Raw genomic sequence first — 17,197 nt, forward strand, 5'->3', positions numbered from 1 at the left:
AAACTTTCCCTACAAAATTTTAGAAGACTTTTTGAGTCAAACCACAGTAGAAGATTTTATTTCTCAATCTTATTACTGATCTTATTGTAGCTAGTTTAAATTTAGCTAGCTACAAATGCCACCAGCTAGTAGTGGGTAAATTTTCCATGTTAAAGGTATATTTTAATTTAATCTAAAAAATTTCCTCCAATTTTTTAGAAGACTTAGAGAAGAATGTTCTTCCTCAATCCCATAATTGATCTTTTTGGTCAGAAATGTAGATTTTTTGCCGCAGAAAGCGTCTATGTTTATAGAAACCGTTGCTCTAACCGAAGTGAGCTGCTACACTCGGAGTTAACTTTTCCACAGCATTCCTGAATGGGTTCAAATAATAAGATAAAGCATTTTCTGTCCCTCTGTCTTCCATCTCCCTGTTCCGTGTTTCTGCCCATTGTTCAGGTTCAGGTGCTGCGGCGGCGGGTTAATGGATAACCTTGGGCTCGGCGCTGGCGGGGAGCGAGGGGAGGAGGCGGCCGCCATGAAGAAACGGTGACATTTCACTGCCATTATTCATCCGTGCTTTGTTCCCGCGGCGCAGAGAAGTGTTTGCACTGGGATGGAGCGCAGGGCGGAGGGATGAATGGGGCAGGGTGTGGAAGTGAAGGGGTTGATTGGGGGGGATTGAGAGGTGAAGAAGTCATGGGGTTAAAATGTGAGACACTTATGAGGAGAGGATAAGGCAGACAAAGGCCTCTGTGTTTCTGCCCTGCTATCTCTGCCTGTAAATCCTGACTTTTTCCTTCCCTGTTTTTTGTGATGCTTTTTCTCTTGAATTCACACACATGCGCATGCGCCGCTCGGCTGTTTACCTGGTGTGTTTGAACAATATGTTGGATGGGAGGAGGGAGAACAGCTAAGGAGGAGCAAGGATGTTCACCTTGTCTGCTTAGACGGCTGCAAACAAGGAAAAAACCTGTCAGCCGCCAAAACCTTACAAAAACACCAGACGAGTTTCCAACCTGCAGATCAGAAGGATACGGTTTGGTGAACAGGTCTAATATCTATCTAATTAAGAATCATACTGTATATTTAGGCTGTTTTCACACCTGATTGTCCAGTAGATTCATTTTGTTTGGGGACAAAAGTTGCAACATTTGCTACATTTTCAGCTGCTGCACTGAATCAAACCAACTAGCCAATTTGAAAAACTTGTTCCCTTTCTCACCTGTGGGGGCGCTGCACCAAGAACTACTGAAAAAAAGACACAAAAACCTCCGAAGAAGACGCCGAGCACAACTTTGTTCTTCGTGAAATGTAAACAAAAATGGAGTAGCTCCAGATTTTAAAGGACGTAGGATTTCTTTGTTTCTTTGTTTCTGTCTTCCTTTTCTTTTTTCTCTTCTTCATTCTTTCTCTCTTTATCCCTTTTCCTTGTCTGTTTTCATTTTATATCTTTTTTTGTTTCTTTTTCTTTTACTCTTTGTTTTTTCTATATTTTTCTTTTTCTTTTTTTGATATATTGGTTAAAAAAAACAACTACTTTTCTGATCCAAATACATTTTCTTTACCTTTAAAAAAGCTGTGAAACAATCAAAGCGATTATTTTCATAACATTTAAAAAAAATTTATCTGTAATCCTAAGATTCAGTCATATTCAAAATATATTGTAAAAATTCATCCAATCTTAAATAAAGGGGAATAAATCTTCACCTTGATGTCAACTCTACACTTCAGATAAAAATGCAAACGCCCAAGAACAGGTTTAACGCATTTAATCTAAATATTTAATGTGTAGAAATCAGAAGAAAAAGCTGACAAATTTTGTCTTTTTGGAAAGGTTGCCAGGAGAAACCACGATGCTGCAGCCATATTGAGAGGGAAGCTGGAGAACCTGTCTGCAAGTGTCTGAAAGGTAAAACTTAAACCAAACTGGACTCCATGAAGGTGCATTTATCTCAAATGTAGCTGCAAACCTACAACAGAATGGCCAAAAAACAGAGCGATAATAAGATGTTGCAATGAGCCAAAGTCCAGAACTCAACCCGAAATACCATGCTGGGATCCGGACGTAATTTGAGTTTGTATCACAGCAGAGGTGTGTTGCATTTCTTAGTCATTGCATTAATTATGATTAAGGGATGGTTCTGACTGTGATACTCCCACAGTACTGGATTTGGGTCAGAGCTTTAGTTGCACTGTGTGGTGAATCGCTGCTTATCTTCACAGCCTGGGTAAAATGTCAGACTTTTGTGATAAAAAATGAAAACTTGATACACCATTTAAAAAGTGTTTTTGACATTAAATATGACATATAAATAAAATAGTTAATATCTAAGAAGTGCAGATATTAACTATCTGCAGAGTTTGTAAAATATGAAAAGCTACGATAATCTGGTTGCCCAAAAGTTAGCGTCACTAACGTTACATATGCTAACACTACAGAACATTAGTTCTGCTAATGCTAACTGCTAAATCTACTGTATTTAGCAGAAGCTAATGCTAATGCGCTAACTTTAACGCAAATTATATCTGACCTTGTAAGACTACAATTCTTAAGAACCAATTTAATCTTAATATTAAAATCTTGATATTCTATAATACCTTTAGATTGTGAATATCTTTATATCTTGTTCTCTACTGTTTTATTTTGTTTCTGTATGATTCTTGTTTGAAATCATAATAGTGAAAAAGGAGAGAGAAAGAGAACGAAGGTGAGGAGAGGAAACAGAACTGCTGCATAAACAGACTTCAAAATAAGAGCATGAATATTAATGTCTACTTGAAGAATTCTTATAGGAGCAGTATTATGTAAAATCACCTCTTTTTTACATCATGTTATGTTATTCCTGCAACTAAAACATACCTGGAGTGTTTCTTTGATTATTTCATGCATGTTTGAGAAATAATTTAATCTCCATGGCAACCATTCAGCAGTGAAACGCCTGGGTGGACCAAGCTCCGCCTTCAAGGACGAAGCTCCTCCCCCCAGTTAGCTCCTTCAGACTAGCCAGCAGCAATTAGCAAACACCTGGTGGAGCTGCTGAGCTCATTACAGGAGCTACTTCTCAGTGAAACGCTGGTAAAAACGTCGTTAAGGGGTTAATAGAGGAGCCATGTTGGGATGACTTCCTGAAGGCGGAGCTTCAGAACGAACAGGAGATTTTAAAGAGACAGAGGCCCGATTTCAAATTGTTCAATTACTAAGTTATATTTGCTATATACATAATTTTTATAACAACTGAAGGTAACATATTTACTTGATTGTGCTATAGTGGCACTATGATCCTGTAAAACACGCAACACCGTCCCTTTAAGAGACAATAACCAAAACTTCAAGTCATGTTTAAATGAAAGCTTACAAATTAGCGCTTTAGGATTTATCAAGCTAAGTGTGCTAAATGTTTTCAAAAGTTATCAAAAACCACTAACAAAGTGGTTTTTCTCACCACTGATGACATTCAAAAAATATTCACTTAAATGATGCTGAACAACAAACTCCACCTGACTACATCTCCATATGAGTCAGTGGATGTGTTGATGTGCTACCTGCACACAATGGGGGTATCTTCTCAGTGTGTAGCACACACACACACACACACAAACACACACACACACACACACACACACACACACACACACACACATGCAGAGTGTGTGAGCAGAACAATGCCTGTCTTTGAGCGCGCCGGGCTAACAGGAGGAGATGGGCTGCAGCTATTGTTCGCTGTGTTTGCTCACAGACTCACCTGGCACTGAGCTAACATCAGCGGCTCTATATGTCACAGCCGAGGGTCTCGGCCCACACACACACACACACACACACACACACACACACACACAGAACTGGACTCTAAAGTTTACAAACTATTTGTTTTGGATGCCTTGTTCTATATTTTTCCTCAGCTGGGAGATTGTGCGTAAGCAGGGCGGGTTTATGGTGGAGGGTAAGTTAGAGGGGGTGGGGCTCAGGCTTTACTACTGAGCAAACAGACTGAGACAGTTGATGGGTTTTGGTGGGATCAGTTAGAAACCTCACAGCGAACCTCCCATGTTTGATCGACAGCGTTAGAAGAAGAAGAAGAAGAAGAGTCTGAGTTTATTTCATGCTTTGTGTTGCTGAAAAGGCCTCAAGTGCGATGGATAAGGTTAAACACAGGTGTCCGTGGCTAATGCCTTTTTATAATCATCCACTTCTCATCAGGGTGTTTACAGTTTACAACAAGCCCCAGTTTACACTGAAAAATTTAAATAAAAGTAGGGCTGTAATTCAAATCAAATGAAAAGTTATCGTAATAAACAATAACATTGTTGTTCTGAGACCATTTTCAACTAAAAGCAATGGAATAATGCGAGAACACGTTCACAAAATCAATAAACTTTAAATTCTGATGAGCATTTAACACTGGAACTGGAAGACATTTTAAATATCCAAAATAAATAAACAAAATTAACTATGAAGTCCATCCATCCATCCATTTTCTTTCACCCTTGTCCCTCAGTGGGGTCAGGAGGGGTGCTGGTGCCCATCTCCAGCTAACGTTCCGGGCGAGAGGCGGGGTCACCTGGACAGGTCGCCAGTCTGTCGCAGGGCAACACAGAGACACACAACCATGCACACACACACTCACACCTAAGGACAATATGGACAGACCAATTAACCTGACAGTCATGTTTTTGGACTGTGGGAGGAAACCAGAGTACCCGGAGAAAACCCACCATGCACAGGGAGAACATGGAGACTCCATGCAGAAAGACCGGGGCCGGGAATCGAACCCAGAACCTTCTTGCTGCATGGCAACAGCTCTACCAACTGCGCCACTGTGCAGCCCTAACTATGAAGTCTCCAGATGAAAACTTTTATCATCCAGTTTTTGGTAGAAAGACAGAAAAACAATAAATCATGCAAAAGGAAATTATTGAGTTTGCTTCAATTTATCTGGTGATTAATTGATTTATTGGTTTATTGCAACAGACCAAACATAACATGAGAAAATATGTTGTTGTTATGAGGGAATTTTTCTTCCCATGGTTCGGTTCTAGTGCTTTTTAAAATAAATATCAAGGAATTACTGACTTAAAACAAGCTCATATTTATCACCTGAAAAGTTACTTGTAAGTTAATTTCATCTTATTTCAAGTGTACTAAGAAATTTGCACTAGAAACTAAGCCAGAAACAATTTTTTGCAGTGTAAGCTATGCTAAGCTAAACAGGCTAATCATGTAACAAACAAATCTACTGCGTAGCTTTAATGCTAAACAGATTAATGTGTTTTCTTTGGGTAAATAAATAGTTTTAATTTGTTTATTCAGTGAATTCAGATGAACTTCAGTTCCAGTGCTTGGCCCCCTTAACCCAGCCCTGGAGCCGCCCCTGTTGGGATCCGGCTGATTGGTCAGAAACGCCCTCTGGCTTCAGTCAGCTTCTGAAATTTATCGTATTTCTTCATCATCGCTCTCAGACAGAAGCACAGCGAGAAGTCTGAAGCAGAGTTGCGTGCAGCAGGAAGCCATGTTTGCTTGAGAACGTGAAGGTAGCAGAATCAGATGGCGTGTGCAGCCATACCTGCGTGACCTCATTAAGATCAAACAGGAGTTCATTGGGCAGCGGCAGCCAGTAATGGAGGGGAGGCCTTTCATCCTGGGCGGCGTGTTGCGCGTCGCTGCACAGCTAACTGCGCCGCATGCGGGCATCCATGCGGGCGCACGCCGCCTCCGCTGCAGGCGACCTCATCGAGTCTGACTCAGCGGCCGCCATTACCAGAAAGTTCAGTTTAATCTCAGCAAGGACTCAGCGCAGCGCGGACCTGTAGCTAGATACTCAGTTAACACTGTTCTGGACTAAATTGGGACGTAAAAAGCAAATGGCTGTAAATTTTACTAAATTATGCTCCCAACTACAACAGGTTTATAGCAATAACATTTTGAGAATAAAGTCAAGATAATATAAGAAAAGTCATAATATTTCAGCTTTATTCTCATTTATTATAACTTTTCCTCATGTTATTTCAAATTTATCCACATACAACTTCTCGTAATTAATCTCAAAATAATCTGATTTATTCTCTTATTATTTCAACTTTATTCTCACATTATTTTGACTTTGATCTCCAAATGTTATGATTTTATGTAGGACTTTTTGTAAACTGTAAATTTATTCTTGTACAGGTTTATTCTCCTAATTTTATTACTTTAATCTCAAAATATTCCGACTCATTTTGCTATAATTTCGACTTTATTCTCATCTTATTACGACTTTTTCTCGCGTTATTTCAAATTTATTTGCGTACGACTTCTCATAGTATCATGACTTTGTTGATGTACGAGTTTATTATTAATATTCTTAATATTCTTTAATATTCTTTCTTATTCTTATACTTTTATTTTTGTAATTTTCCTTAATTTGGCCCTGATATGCTGTCATATTGTAGCGATAACGACAAAATTGACAATAAGAACTATTTATAATTTTTTTGGGGCAGCTGTGTGGCTGTGACTGTGTGTCACAGTAATTATCGTCCCATGAACACAAATACTGCTCTGAAAAACAATGTCAACTTTAATCTCATTTTACGACTTTATTCCTGTAACATTATCACTTTATTCTCATTTTATTACAACTTTATTTACTTACGACTTCTTTTAATGTAACGTCGTTCTTGCATTATTTCGACTTTATGACTTTATTTTCATAATAACGACTTAAATCTCAAAATATTATGACTCTATTCTCGTATTGTTTCTTTATTCTTGTGTTATTTTGACCTCATTCTCATAAAATACATTTATCAATACATAAATTTACTCTTGTAATTTTGACCTTGTTTTCTTAACCTCAAAATATTGTGGCTTTGATCTCATTTTCATAATATTATGAATTTATTCTCCTAACATCACCATATTAAACAGCAGCAGGAGATAAATACGACATTTTAGTCTCATCCAGTGCAGTTAAATAAAAACAATAGACACTAAAACTACTAAATTAGTGTCATTGAGTTGAGATTGTTTTTATTTTTTTAGAAACAGCCGTTTTTGTGGCATCAGGTCGGCGGCGGCGGCGCTGCGCCTGAAGCGGAGCGCTGTGGGTCGGGCAGTGACCTCGGGGGCGTCTGGCCTGGATAAAAGGAAGTCCTGGTTAATCAGTAACCGTGGCGATGTGGCCTGGCGCTGCAGGTGGTGTGGGTGGGGGTTGGCAGGAGCGCACGCTGATAAGGGAAGGTGAGCTCTAGTGGGTGGGAGCAGGCAGAAAACGGAGCCTGGAGCTTTGTTTGATGCACCTTGAAGCATGTGGAGTATTTCATCTGAAGCAGAGGAATCGGTGAGAGTGGGAATGAATAACCAAACCAGCGTCACAGCTGCAGGTTCCCACCGACCTCACTGGAGAAATAAAACACCTGCTGTCGCTTCCAGGTTCACACACCGGTCTGACGTTTCGGGATAAAACCAAGGAAAAAGTGAAGTTCTGCATTTAGGCCAGGAACAAGAAGACAGCATGCTAGTGGTGTAGCGTCGCAGCTAGCACTCCTAGATGGGCCCCATGTGGGATTAATGAAGGCAAAACAATATGGGTTTGCCCACCATGCACTGCAAAAACACAAAACCCTACCAAGTTCTGTTGGTCTAGTTTCAAGTTCAAATATCTTAAAATAAGACAAAACTAACTTTCAGGTCTTTTTCCACGAAATTAAATAATTGATTTCGATGAAATAATAGATTCATTTAATAATTGATTAATTACCATTAATTGGTTGAATCATTTCAGACAGAATTTTATATTCTGTTTCTTGGGCGCCCTCTATGTTCTGCCGCCCTGGGCATCTGCCCATATGACCCATATCAAAATCCGCCACCGTGTGAAACTGAAACTTTTCTAGAGCTGCGGTGTGTAAATTCAAGCAAAGCTTGCTTATGCTTTGGGCCGGCTCTGGCTGCGGGGTTTCACAACGAGGAACGTGGCCGTTGCTTTTGCGAAGTGTTTCCGTTTTTACGAGCGGCAGCAGAAGTTAGCGTGGCTGTATCGGCGAGCGCAGCTCCAGCCGTAGCGCCACAAGCTGCCAGGTCGGGTTTTATTGATCTGAAAACGGGAAATGCACAACAGACGGCAGCTGAAGCTCGGACCGTCCCGGACCCGCTGCCCGGCGGGTCCGGCCAGCCGAGCGACGGTTCCTCTCCGGTCCTGGTGTTTCAACCAGAGACCTGAATGAACAGACCGAGCTGGAATGTGAAGTTGATTCGCATTGATTCCCTTTCAGGCAGAAAGAAGTTTAGCGAGCGCTGATAAGACCCCCTGATACGGACCTGAAAGAGGTTGCCATGACAACAGAGGTCACCTTTAACCTCAGCGCTTTAGTCTCACTTCCTCATTCTAGGCTGCGAGATGGGAACACGGAGGGCAGTGGGGCTAGAAACAGGAATTTAGAGATTAATAGCTCACTTTATCAGAGCTTAACGTCGGAATTTAGCTAAAATTTCCTCCAGATAATTTACATTTTCACCTTAATTTACTTTGTCTGCTTAAGTGGCCATTTCTAGTTGTTTGCATCTAAATTAAGGCGTTTAATTAACATCTTATTTTGACCTGACGTAGCTGAAGCACTGTAAAAACAAACACTAAATTCTACCAAGTAAAATGCTGGTCTAGTTTCCAGTGCAAACATATTAGCTCACTTTAATTCAGACAAAACTAACTTATAAGTAACTTTTCAGCAAGATGTACAAGCTGGTTTACAGTCAATGAATCCTTAATATTCATAAATAAAAGTGTTTAGAACAAGACATTTTTCTCATTTTAAAAGTGAAGTTATGAACTAAAACTTTTCCATCAATATTGAGGAATTATTTACTTAAAACTAGCTGAAAAGTTACTTGCAAGTCAGTTTTGTCTTATTAGTTGTATTTCCACTAAAACTAAACCAAAAATCCAAAATACTCTGAAAGAATTTGTATTTTTTGCAGTGTACCAAAGTAATTTGTAGCATAAAAGGCTGAAAGTTTTGAAGTAAGTATTGATTTTAGTAACAGATTAGTCGAGATAAAATCTCACAATTTAAAAAAAACACTATATAGAAAGTTGTTTTTTACTCTCCCAATTTTAAGAACAGAATCTACAAATAAAATGTTTGTGTACGAAGAGACATTTTTATTCTTGTCTTAACACTGAAAACACATTTTTAATTTTCAGTCTAGTTTCTGGTGGAAATATCTTTGAACACCAAACTAACTTATAAGTAACAAGATAAAGAAGCTTAGTTTTGCACAGTAAAAAATTTCACTGTGCCGTTACCTAGCAACCACAGCCCAGGCCGTTACCTAGCAACCAGAGCCCAGCCCGGGCCGTTACCTAGCAACCACAGCCCAGCCCAGGCCGTTACCTAGCAACCCAGTTCTAGTTCCACTGGCAGATAATTTAACTTGTTTAAAATGTCTTGTTATAAGTGAAACTAGAACTTTTTCATCAATATTAATGAACTGCTGATTTAAAACAAGCTGCTGTGTCTTGCCGAAAAGTTAATTTTAAGTTGGTTTCCTCTTAATTCAAGAAAATAAACAAAAAATACTTTAGTGTTTTTTCAGTTTGCTGTCATCTGAAACCTCTCGGCGTCCTAAATGCAGAGCATTCCCCCTCTTCAGGAGGCCCGTTTGTTTTCCCAGAGTCTTAGCGGGAACAAAAGGCGGCTCTGAGTGCAACAATGCGTCGTCAGATCCCTGGCGTTCACGGTCGGGGTGTAAAGTTTGGGGATGAACGCTTCGGGGAGTCGGACTGATGAGGATCGGGAGCTGCTCCTCCCCGGCGCCGTCCCCTCCTCTTCCCGCACGCAGACCCGGTTCGACCGGACTGGGTAATCAGTTACCTGCTCCGTCTGACCTGCGCTGCCCACGGAGCGTGCTCACAAACACCAACGGGAGCCAAATCAAGGCCACAGCCACAGGGCTTTTCTACGCCGAGATTATAATCCTCACTGCAAAAACACAAATTATTACCAACTATTTTTGTCTAGTTTCTGCTGCATATATCTTGGTACTTTTGAAATAGCACAAAACTAACTTACAAGTAGCTTTTCAGCGCGATTCAGGAGCTTGTTTTAAAATAATTAATATTTGTGAAAAAGTGGTAGTTGCACTTTTAGATTGCTTCACTTATAACACGGGAAAATGTTTTTGTTATTAGTAAAATAATCTAAAAGTGGAACTAAAATGTTTTCATCAATATTAGGGAATTATTGACTGTTGCCCAAAACATTTTGCATGTAGATTTTGCTCCTAAAAATGGAAAATGCTGCTAAAAAGTGTTTGATTTTGAGATTTTAGCTTTTCTTTCAGACTATTATATGTTATTAAAATGAATACTTATTTCAAACTTTGGGTCTTTCATGCTACAAATTATGTCAACACACTTCAAAAACACAAACTCTTACCAAGTGTGTTTGGTCCAGTTTCTACTGAAAACACTTTAGTTCACTTGATTTAAGACAAAACTAACTTATAGGTAACCTGTCAGCAAGATACAGGTGGTAGTTTTCAGTCAATAATTCCCTAATATTGATGAAAAAGTTCTAGTTACGTTGGCAAATTATTTCAATTATAACATGGGAAAAATGTCATAAGTGAAATAATCTAAAAGTGGATTCCTATATCTTGCTAAAAAAGTTACTTGTAAGTTAGTTTTGTCTTATTTGAAGTGAACTAAAGTGTTTTCAGTAGAAACTGGACCAAACATACTTGGTAAAATGTGAAGTTTTTGGAGTTCTATTGATATTAGCTTTCATTTCTGTGTTTTTAGGTGAAAATACTGGTTAGTTTTTGTTAATTTTGCATTGGAATGTGTTTTATACACACTCTAGATATTAATCAACATTTTTCCTTCTGCTGTAAAAGCCTTAAAACAAATACAACCGGCTGCTAACACTGCATGCAAATTTCTGTGGTTTCACTGTTTTGTGCCTTTTCTTTCTACTGTGTCTGTGATCAGGTAACATCCCACATCTAAAGGACCACATGTGTTTTCCTTATTCAAATGTTTTCTTTTAAAAGTGTTTCTGGTTTTACTCAGTAAGGTTTCTCAGCTGATATAACATTCATTTTATTTACATTAAGAGATATAAGGCTGCAACTGCTAGCTATTTATGTATTCATAACCAATTATTCTGACGATTAATTGATTAATCGGATAAACATATTGCCAGATTTTTCATTAAACTTATTTTATAGAACACTATGAATACATTAACCTTACTTTTTATTTACCTTGTAAGGTTGTAACTAACATTTATCTTAGTAATCCATTATTGAAACATCGAATCAATTAATTGGATGAAATTAATCTATTTTATCGATTAAATCTGGAAAATCGGCACATTTTCCAGATTTTTCATTTCTATCTTAAATGCAGATCATATGTTTTGACAACAAACGTTTTGCTGTTGTCTTACCATTCAGAAACTATTTCCTGCATTCTGGTTAGTTGTGCAGGAGCCTCCACTTGTGCTTTTCAAAGCTGCATGGTTGTATAATTGCGTATCTGTTTGCAGAGTGTAAACATTGAGTTAGGGGGCGTGGCCAGCAGCAGGTTATTTAGATTTAAAGAGACAAGACGCCCTAAAACAGCTCAAACAAGGCAGGAATAAGAAGAATGATTTTGTGCAAAAAGTGTAACGAACGTGTTTTGTATCGCCACTAACTTGTTGAAGGAAGCATAATGGGTCACCTTTAATTGTTTTCTAATTCTACCTTGGTGGATTCAGGCTTAAATTATTTATGAAGGACTTTAAAACGTGCCACCTTACAGTCCACCCAGCCTGTGGCATCGGCTCAGCAGCTCTGGGTGAACAGCTTGTTCTTCTGCCCTGTTCAAACCCCACATCCACGTCCACACTCTGACCAGGATCGCCCACACCCGGTCATGCAGTCCAGCCCAGGCAGACGTGGGCTGAAGGGGAACAGAACGAACTGGCCGTCTGTCAAAATCAATTTGTTGTCATCATTTCTGGGCTCTAATTTATCAGCTGTGTTGCAGAGTCCAACCCCTGTGCATTACAGCTCCAGCTTGCTCGCCGCTTTGACTTTTTACCTGCTTTTTCCAGGTGAGTCAAAGGAGAAACAGCAACTTTTGCACCTTAAGCCGGATAATATCGTCACACCTTCATCTGGAATGTTTTTACCTGGTATTTCTGTACTTTATAAACTCTATTGCTACATAAGTTACATAAGTTACATACATAAGTTACAAGTCAGTAAAAAACATGTTTCTCCATCATCCTACTACTTCCTGTTGTCATCTTCTTTGACGTTTCTGTCAGTAGTATGATGCAAAAAAAAGTGTGCCGTTGCCAAAACGTTTTATCAAAAAACTAGGTTTTTTTTTTTTAAATTGGTGTGTTTCCATTAAGCAAATTTATTTACATTTATTTAAATTTTTAATTTATTTAAAATTGTTTATGTCAAATTGCTCAAATATATGGACAAAATGTAAATAAAAATGGAGTAGTGTCAGATTTTAGCAGTTTTAGGATTTCTCTTTTGCCTTTTGCTAAAGACCACAAGCCATTTCTAGCGCTAGCGCTAGGCTAGCCCAGAATGCCCAGTGTTATAGTCCACTTCCTGTTTTTGGAGCAGTCTACGGTCCACTTGGTGTTCACATTTGCATTCAAACCGCACCAGAGTTCACTTCAACCAAACCCAGACTGAGGTTTGTAGACGGACCAGATTAGCTTCAACTGCACATTCACACCTCCCAGACAAACTGGACAAACGGACTGGAGTTGGATTAAACGGGCAGTATTTTGTGTTTTCCAGGCACGTGGTGTCATTTTTATAGCACAGTCAAGTAATTATGTTACTAACAATATCAAATATGACTTAAAAGAAATTTGACATAGAAATTGGGCCTCTGTCTCTTTAAGAAATTCCAGCTATTTCTTAAACTCCGGCTTCAGGAAGTTGTCCCAACATGGCTCCTCTATTAACCCTTTAACGACGTTTTTACCAGTGTTTCACTGAGCAGTAGCTCCTATAATGAGCTCAGCTGATGCACCAGGTGTTTGCTAATTGCTGCTGGCTAGTCTGAAGGAGCTGAATTTAGTAGGCGGAGCTAGGTCCAACCAGACATTTATCACAGCTGAATGGTTGCCATGGTCCGGGGGTCCGGGGATTTTTTTCATGCATGAAAAAAATCAAAGCAACACTCCCGGTTTGTTTTTGTTGCGTTATAACTTGATGTAAAGCTAAAAAAAGAGAGTAAATTTTACATGAATCCTGCCACTTTAAATCCGCTCACAAATATAAACGAACGGGTGAATCTTGTGTGTTGTAGCCGCACGTCGCCGTGGCAACAAGTGTTTATGACACCCGAGCCGCCGTCTGCTGCTGCATGTGGAATATCATCCAGGAATGCCGTGCGGAGGCACACCTGACAGCCAGTTGGGCGGCGGCTCCGGTTTATAGCGGCCCGCTCCGCTTCCGTCTCTGCATCCTTTAACTGCACAGGTGAGCAGCTTTCCGGAGATCCTGGAGGCAAAGACAGAGAGCGAGAGAGAGAGAGAGAGAGAGAGGGAACAACGGATCAGTGGTGGAAGACTAATGCTTCTTTGTTCCTCCGTTGTCTCCGCCCCTAAACAGGAACACATGAGTCACAGCGTTACCTGATGTGGGTGTGAACGCCTGTTGCTTTAAGAGGCAACAAGCTGTTGTTTTAGTTAGCAGCCGAGGAGCTAAACCTGTTAACTGGTCCGGGGCGACGCTGCGTTTCTCCATTTACACTCTGAAGATCAAATGTTGTTCTAATCTGCAACCGAAAAATAAAAGATGGTTTTTTTTAATCTGTGATCATAGATATGACGCTTTCGCTTTTTCTGATTATTAGTCTGTAAAGGAGCTTTAATAAAACCTAACGTGTCAAGATGATGATGTAATATTGGTTATTAGCCATAATTGCAACGTTAATATCAGTATCAGCCTACAGTTGAATCAGGAAACAGTTTATTGGGATTTTCTTTTTTTTTTTTTTTACAAAAAAAAAAACGTTTTTTTTTTTAAAAAAAAACGTTTTTTTACAAAAACGTTTTTTTGTAAAAAAACGTTTTACAAAAACGTTTTTTTACAAAAATGTTTTTTTACATTTTTTTTACATTTTTACTTAAAAATGTAAAAAAAAAAAAATGTTGTTATTTTAGTTCTTTTCTTTTGAGAAATAAGAAAAAAATCTACATATTTATTGTGCAAACCAACATAATGTCTTGAAAAATTACAATTTACAGGAAATGTGTTGTAATTTTTAACAAACCGTCTTTTTATTTTGAATTGTTGACAATTAAGGTAGAGAAAAACATCAATATTCTGCAAAACGATGACAGAAATATTTTCTACTCTGACAGTTTGGACATTTAAACATTTAAAAACTGTAAAATTTGTCTTATTTTTAGATATTTATCAACATTTTGTGGATGGTTGTGGAACACTTTGTGAAATTAAAGCATTTCCATCAGTTGCACCAACAAAAATAAATATTTTTTTTTTCTGATTTCTTTTCTGCCATATTTGACAAAAATTGTAAAAAAAAGAAAAAACATTTAAATAGAAATCTGTTTTGTCCTATTTATTATATCTCATTAGAATCAGAATAAACATATTTGATCAAATGAAACACATTAAAGACACATAAAGGTTTAACAGATAAACAGTAAAATAAAACGTTTATTTAATAAATATTTGTAGAAAATTCTCCAGAGAGCCGACTCTTCCTGATAGAGATCAACTGAGGCGTCCCTCAGGGATTCATGTTGGGCCCATTTTCATTTACATGTTTCTAAATATTATATTTGATTGTTATGGAACAACTAAATATATTTGAGCACTGTAAAATCTATTCTGAGCCTCAGAAAAGCGACGAACAGCTGATGATGTTTATCAATCAGATGCTCGGTTTTTTTTTTATCCCGTTTTTATTCCTGTTGAAATATTATTCAGACCCAAACCAGGAATTTAGGTTTTATTTCTCTCCATCAAATTCAATGTGAACTAAAAAAAACTTTGGTTTTCCATTAAAAACTTAAACAAATTTAAAATTTTGTTTAAACATTTTGTAGAGTGAAACTTTAGGAAACCTACTTTTAATCAGTTTTGAATTATTTTTGTTCATTTTTAAGTAAAATTATTCACATCTTCCTTACAAATTGTCTTGTTTGGTCATTTTTGTTGATTTAATTTGATATAAACAAATGAATAAATAACTGAATAATGCTGTGTTATGCTGCCACACCACATAAAAACATGAAAAACACTCCATCACTTAAACAATAAAGCACTTCAGTTGTACTTTTGATTGAGTGTAAAAACATGAATTCTGTCAGTTTTTCATCATTTAAGAGGAAAAATTTTCTATTTTCTGTTCACAGCAGCTCAGATCTTCTACTTATAGACATTTTTGGGTTCATTTTAACAGGAAAAGGAAAAGAAAGTCTTAATTTCCACATTTTTTGTCTCGCCTCGCATTCATTCAGATCAGAAATGTTTACTTTAAAGCGTCTATTTCAGGTTTAAAGTGAGATAAATACTTAGAAGGAAGAGAAAAAAATTTATCTCCTTGGGGCAACAAAGCAGTTACCTAAAATAGTTCATGTTTCCATTTGCACCATCACCAGCCATTACAGCCTGCTGTAGTGATGTCACCGGGTTTTATGGCCATCTCAGCCATAAATAGTCCTCACACAATAGAAATAAAACAAGAACAACCGACGCTTACTTATTAAAAACGCACCTCTGACGCTGCTACAATGTCAGTTTATTGTCTGATTTCACCTCTGGTTGTGTTTAAGGAAGTTTTGTTTTCTCTTGGACTTTTACAAACGCACTGTAAAAAACAGAAATGGATTAAAAAAACAGGAAGTTGGGTTAGTAATAAAAGTTGAGTTCTGGATCGATCCTTCGGCCGAGTCACAGGGACTCAAACACGCCTACTCTGGGAAAAATACAACCTGAAAGCATTACTGTTGGGAAAACAGAAGGAATAAACGCCACGCACCTGCAAAAAGATGGAAACAAACACGTCAAATTTATCCCAAAAAAATGAGACACAATGGGAATATTAATGGTGAAAAATAAAGTGTGCTGCAGAAGAGACGCCTGCCAGAGTTTTACTGCCTCACTATAAGTCTGTCTGTGTTGCTGTAAAATAATAAAACTGTCTAGGTTTTTTCTGGCCTGGTTTCTGTGGTTACACACCTTCAGCTTGATATTTCATTGGTTTTTAACCTGAAGGGAGCAGGTGTGTTTGCATGTGTGGACCTGGAATTTCTCTTCTTCGTTCTTTCTTATCAGTCTGCTGGTTTCACCGCCAACAAAAGCAAACTGGCCATTCATCCCCTTTAAATAAAGGCACATTCCTCTGTTTTACATGGATGTTTCTACTGCCTGCGCTCCGAGCTGCTGCTGCTGGAAATGATCTGGTACCAAACCGAAACATCTCCGGCTTTAGCGGCGTATCCCTGCGCTCTGCTGCCCCCTGCTGGTCGCCAGAGGAACTGGCGTGTTTCTACAGTTTAACCTGAAAATAAAGGTGGATTTTTTTCCCCCTCATTTAAGCTAAATAATGCTTCATAAGAGTCGCAAATGCTAAGTAACGCTTGGAAAAAATATATATTTTTGTTATTTTAATGAACCATCATTTTGTTTTGTATTGTTGCATTTAAAATGAGGAAGAGCATCGATGTTACGCAAAATGATCGTGGAGATATTTTCTTTTTTTGGCACTTAAACATTTAAAAATGTAAAAATTTATGTGGATTGTCAGATATTTTTTTTGTATAAAGGAGAAAAATTCTACACACACACACACACACACACACACACACATATATATATATATATATATAGTGCAAGGCTGCATAACAATTTCAAGATTATTTACAATCACTTATAAGGAACCGCCATTTTAATTTGTAATTGTGAGAACTTTAAAATAAAGAAAAACATCAATCTTTTGCAAATATTTGCTATTTTGAGAATTTGGTCACTGAAACATTTAAAAATGAAAAAATTGTTTTATTTTTAGATGTTTTCTTTCCAGAATGAATTCAACATATTGGCAGTTAAAAAGCTACATATGCTTTGAAAAAAGACGATTTATAATCTACTACAGGGAATTTGTTGTCATTTATATATAAAAAAAAAGTGTCATTTTATTTTGTACTGTTTGCCTTTAAAATAAAGAAAAACCTCCATGTT

The 17,197-nt window shown here is 37.9% G+C and overlaps 2 long non-coding RNA genes across 2 annotated transcripts in view; one reads left to right on the forward strand and one right to left on the reverse strand.

Annotated features, from left to right (window-relative positions):
• The window catches only part of LOC103475154 (uncharacterized), a 32,227-nt gene extending 18,850 nt beyond the window's left edge, over nt 1-13,377 (forward strand). Inside the window, exons 3-4 of the long non-coding RNA XR_535303.3 lie at nt 1,817-1,891; nt 13,290-13,377. This is a non-coding gene — a long non-coding RNA (uncharacterized LOC103475154). The remainder of the gene's footprint in view (nt 1-1,816; nt 1,892-13,289) is intronic.
• Nucleotides 13,358-16,671, reverse strand: LOC103475153 (uncharacterized). The gene is made up of 3 exons (XR_535302.3): nt 16,196-16,671; nt 13,618-13,760; nt 13,358-13,483 (listed from the first exon to the last, which is right to left on the reverse strand). It is a non-coding gene; the product is annotated as an uncharacterized LOC103475153 (long non-coding RNA).
• Nucleotides 16,672-17,197: the final 526 nt, after the last annotated feature.

Source organism: Poecilia reticulata, chromosome 13, assembly GCF_904066995.2.
Source record: "Poecilia reticulata chromosome 13, P_reticulata-male-v2, whole genome shotgun sequence".
NCBI classification, from domain to species: domain Eukaryota; kingdom Metazoa; phylum Chordata; class Actinopteri; order Cyprinodontiformes; family Poeciliidae; genus Poecilia; species Poecilia reticulata.